At 54.6% G+C, this 5,000-nt stretch overlaps 2 non-coding genes and 1 pseudogene across 2 annotated transcripts in view; all 3 read right to left on the bottom strand.

Moving 5' to 3' along the window:
• The window catches only part of LOC137931451 (large subunit ribosomal RNA), a pseudogene marked incomplete at its 3' end in the record, with an annotated part of 3,628 nt that extends 2,500 nt beyond the window's left edge, over positions 1-1,128 (bottom strand).
• Positions 1,129-2,301: 1,173 nt separating this feature from the next.
• Positions 2,302-2,458, bottom strand: LOC137931450 (5.8S ribosomal RNA). The gene has a single exon (XR_011109041.1). It is a non-coding gene; the product is annotated as a 5.8S ribosomal RNA (ribosomal RNA).
• An 816-nt stretch (positions 2,459-3,274) lies between these two features.
• The window catches only part of LOC137931453 (small subunit ribosomal RNA), a 1,904-nt gene continuing 178 nt past the window's right edge, over positions 3,275-5,000 (bottom strand). The window contains exon 1 of the ribosomal RNA XR_011109043.1: positions 3,275-5,000. This exon is cut by the window's right edge and continues 178 nt beyond it. This is a non-coding gene — a ribosomal RNA (small subunit ribosomal RNA).

Here is a 5,000-nt window from a genome sequence, read left to right on the forward strand (position 1 = left end):
ATCTTTCGGGTCCCAGCATCTCTGCTCAGAGCGCGCCTGCATTCACGGATTGGAAACGAGACGCCTCGGGAGTGCGAGAGTGCAGATCGCAAAGGACGTACACTCCATCCTCCCTGAGCGCGCGGCTAGCGCGCGCCTTCACTTTCGTTGCGCCTTTCAGTTTATACAAATACTCAATGACTCGCACACATGCTAGACTCCTTGGTCCGTGTTTCAAGACGGGTCCTGCGAGTGCCCGAAACTGAATCATCGCAGACAGAGACGCGCACGGTCCGAGACAGCACGGCTGCGACGACAGACGCGCCGCAACGAGGTCCGCGCTCGGGCAGGACCTCGTGTACGACGTTATCTTGCGTCGGGCCGGACGCGCCTTTAGAGAGCGCGTGCGCGATTCTTATCATTATACCGTCCGGCGGCCGATCGGCTACCGCGAAACGGTCCAACGTCCTGACTCCGCTCGCGCGAAGTGAACGCTGGGCTGCCCGTCGGCGGCGCTTAGATCGACACCCGAACGGGTCGCGATGCATTACTGAGAGAGAAGTGCACGCCCTCCGCGGACGTCGACGCGCACCGGCCCGTGCGACGCGATACAGCGCCCGATTAAAGGCGGACCGGACGTCGCATCAGAGCGCGGGCGCGTACGCCGCGGAATGACGATGAATCTCTCCGTTCGTTCATTCGAGTTTCGCAGGTTTACCCCTGAACGGTTTCACGTACTCTTGAACTCTCTCTTCAAAGTTCTTTTCAACTTTCCCTCACGGTACTTGTTCGCTATCGGTCTCGCGGTTATATTTAGCCTTAGATGGAGTTTACCACCCACTTAGGGCTGCACTCTCAAGCAACCCGACTCTTAGGAGAGTCCCTCTCGCCGCCGCCCTCCGTCGCTACGGGCCTGGCACCCTCTGCGGGAAAACGGCCCCGTTCAAGACGAACTTGGACAGGAGTATCGACGACGAGAAAGCGGAACCTCCCGAACACCACATCTCCCGCGCTCGAGACGATCGCGGGATTCAGTGCTGGGCTCTTTCCTGTTCGCTCGCCGCTACTAGGGAAATCCTTGTTAGTTTCTTTTCCTCCGCTTACTAATATGCTTAAATTCGGCGGGTGATCCTCCCTGATCTGAGGCCAACGATAAAAATTCGAGGCAGACGCGATATCCGTACGCGACGTCCCTTATTATATTTTTGACGACGACGAACCGACGGACCGCGCGCGCAAGCAAGCAAGCGCGCACGGCGGCCGGTCGTCGTCGCGGGACGCCCTTCGGACGTCGAGTCCGCCTACCGTACACCACCCCCACCGTCGCGATCATCGCGCGTCGCAGAGCGAGTGCGCGTGCGCGAGGCGCGCGCGTCGCGAGTCCTTAGAGGTCTCTAGACGCGCGCACGCACAACGCAACGCTGCACACACAACACGCGTTGCGCGATGAACGACGACGATGACGATGATGATTATGATGATACGAGCGTAAACGAAAATCTCGACACGCATACGCGAGCGCGAGTACTTTTCGTTAGCGATCGATCGTCCGGCCCTTTCGGTATCGGTCCGTATCGATACGATAATATAACGTTCGCACTGGAACGACGACGCGTATCACCGACATAATACGGATGCGTAGCGACGACGAGCGGTGAACTCTCTCGCATCGGGCTAGGCGCGCGCGCACATGAACATCACGTAATGTTTACTTACATATGTTTGTGTGTGCGTTACGCTTGCCGCGCAAGAAAACATTCACCGCCTGCCGGTCGCATCCGTCGGAGACGCGTCGTCTGTGCTTCCGATATATTTTATTATATCGTATACACGAACCGATGAGCTCGGACGAAGACCGCACTACGAAGACTCGCGTCTTAGCGATGCGTGTAATCTTTTCACACTCGTTTCATATTCAATACAATTCGATATATTTAAACGGACCGTAAACGCGCTCCGCGCGTACGCGGACGTGAGGGGTGCAGCACCCCGCCGTCCGTCGTCCGTCGCGAAGAACGTTCAACGGAAACCGTCAATTGTTCGAAAGAGCGCGCGCCCGCTCGCCCGCGCGCGGTAGTGCGGCAGCGGCAGCGCGACGACAGCGACGGCGGATAGTGAGAGAGAGAGAGAGTGAGAGCCGCGGCGGCGCGGACGAGAGACTCTTATTAGAGATCGTCCCATCGCACCGTCCGCGAGCTCGTTCATCACCCCCCACCAACCCGCCGCCGCCGCGTCGCGCGTCACCGCCGCGCGCATCGACCGGCGCGAGCGCACGTAGCGCGCGTTCTACACCGAACAGTGTGGTTTTTATATTTTAACAGCCGGCCCTCAGACAGGAGTGGTCCTGGATATTTCTCCACGGACCGCAATGTGCGTTCGAAATGTCGATGTTCAAATGTGTCCTGCAGTTCACACTATGACGCGCAGTTAACTGCGTTCTTCATCGACCCGCGAGCCAAGTGATCCACCGTCCAGGGTAATGGTTTTTTCTTAATGTTGTTATTACTTACGGTAGCGGCCTACGGCTCTCGCCGTCGGCCACTTGATTGTCCGTTTTTATGTATTAACGTCGAAAGTTGGTCGAATTCATGTGCGCCGAGGCGTTCATAAAGAAACGGCACCGAAAAAGCTTAACGCCCCGACGCGAATCCTTTAGAATGATGAACGACGACGACCCGCGCACCCCCCAACGAGCTGGCGTGACGCACGACATTGTCATCTTTCTAACCGCTTAAATTTCGTTTTGTATAGCGCCAACCGACAATAAAGGGCCTGAGCTAGGCAGTGGGGATTTTCACCGCTTCGAACGCTCCGTTTGGTATGCCCCGGTCGGCGCTCGTCTCTCGGCGTTTTTCCGCCACCCGGCCGCTTCGACGGCGGCGGAGGCAGCGGCGGCGGTAGCACTTTCGACGAATGCCACCACCGCCACCGGCCACCGCCACGGCGCCGTCGCCGCTGCGCCGTTAGGCGTAATAGACGCTAGAGACAATTATTTCACATTTTATTTTTTATACATATATACAAACACGCACACACACACGCACGCACACGCGCGCGCGCTCGTCCGCATTAGATACGAACAGCAGCGCGCGCGCGTACGTACATATATATGTATATATGTCGTATATATATATCATTATGGATGTATTACATATATATATGTGTAAACACGGTATGTACGAAGTCGTCGTCGTCGTCGTCGTCGTCGTCGTCGCAACAGCAACAACAGCAACAGCAACAGCGGCGCAACAACGTTCGTGAACATATCACGCGTCTCGCACACATACACACACGTTAATGATCCTTCCGCAGGTTCCCCTACGGAAACCTTGTTACGACTTTTACTTCCTCTAAATGATCAAGTTTGGTCAACTTCCCAGCAACGCCGACGGCCGTGAAGCCACCGCGTGTCGGTCCGAAGACCTCACTAAATCATTCAATCGGTAGTAGCGACGGGCGGTGTGTACAAAGGGCAGGGACGTAATCAACGCGAGCTTATGACTCGCGCTTACTAGGAATTCCTCGTTTATGGGGGATAATTGCAAACCCCAATCCCCAGCACGAAGGAGTTTCAACGGGTTGCCCGGGCCTCTAGGCCAGGGAGAACATGCTGATTCCTTCAGTGTAGCGCGCGTGCGGCCCAGGACATCTAAGGGCATCACAGACCTGTTATTGCTCAATCTCGTGCGGCTCGAAGCCGCCGGTCCCTCTAAGAAGAATTTTAATACGTCGCCAGTGAGTTGCGCCACCGGAGCGGCGCACACCTAAATGACGACGCCTATTTAGCAGGCTAGAGTCTCGTTCGTTACCGGAATTAACCAGACAAATCGCTCCACCAACTAAGAACGGCCATGCACCACCACCCACCGAATCAAGAAAGAGCTGTTAATCTGTCAATCCTTCCGGTGTCCGGGCCTGGTGAGATTTCCCGTGTTGAGTCAAATTAAGCCGCAGGCTCCACTCCTGGTGGTGCCCTTCCGTCAATTCCTTTAAGTTTCAGCTTTGCAACCATACTCCCCCCGGAGTCCAAAATCTTTGGTTTCCCGGAAGCTGCCCGCCGAGCCATCGTAGTAACGTCGGCGGATCGCTAGATGACATATTTACGGTTAGAACTAGGGCGGTATCTAATCGCCTTCGAACCTCTAACTTTCGTTCTTGATTGATGAAAACACCTTTGGCAAATGCTTTCGCTGATGTTCGTCTTGCGACGATCCAAGAATTTCACCTCTAACGTCGCAATACGAATGCCCCCAGTTATCCCTATTAATCATTACCTCGGAGTTCTGAAAACCAACAAAATAGAACCGAGATCATATTCTATTATTCCATGCACGAAATATTCAAGCAGCATTTTGAGCCCGCTTTGAGCACTCTAATTTGTTCAAAGTAAAATTGTCGGCCCATCTCGACACTCACCGAAGAGCACCGCGATAGGATTTTGATATTGAACCGCCGTTTTACCGACGGCTCACCGACGATATGCTCCGCAGACGTGTCAGTATCACCGCGGATGCGGTGCACCGACAGCGCGGCGCACAAATGCAACTACGAGCTTTTTAACCGCAACAATTTTAGTATACGCTATTGGAGCTGGAGTTACCGCGGCTGCTGGCACCAGACTTGCCCTCCAATTGTTCCTCGTTAAAATATTTAAAGTGTACTCATTCCGATTACGAGGCCTCGTAAGAGTCCCGTATCGTTATTTTTCGTCACTACCTCCCCGTGCCGGGAGTGGGTAATTTGCGCGCCTGCTGCCTTCCTTGGATGTGGTAGCCGTTTCTCAGGCTCCCTCTCCGGAATCGAACCCTGATTCCCCGTTACCCGTGACAACCATGGTAGTCGCAGAAACTACCATCGAAAGTTGATAAGGCAGACATTTGAAAGATGCGTCGCCGGTGCTGGACCATGCGATCGGCAAAAGTTATCCAGATTCATCAAAATTAACGACTTCGGACGCGAGGCCCTCCGTCGATTGGTTTTGATCTAATAAAAGCACTCATCCCATCACTGGTCAGAGTTCT

This window comes from Battus philenor, unplaced genomic scaffold, assembly GCF_028537555.1.
Source record: "Battus philenor isolate CCGP_79_NKW_IND1 unplaced genomic scaffold, ilBatPhil1.0.hap1 SCAF_79, whole genome shotgun sequence".
NCBI classification, from domain to species: Eukaryota; Metazoa; Arthropoda; class Insecta; order Lepidoptera; family Papilionidae; genus Battus; species Battus philenor.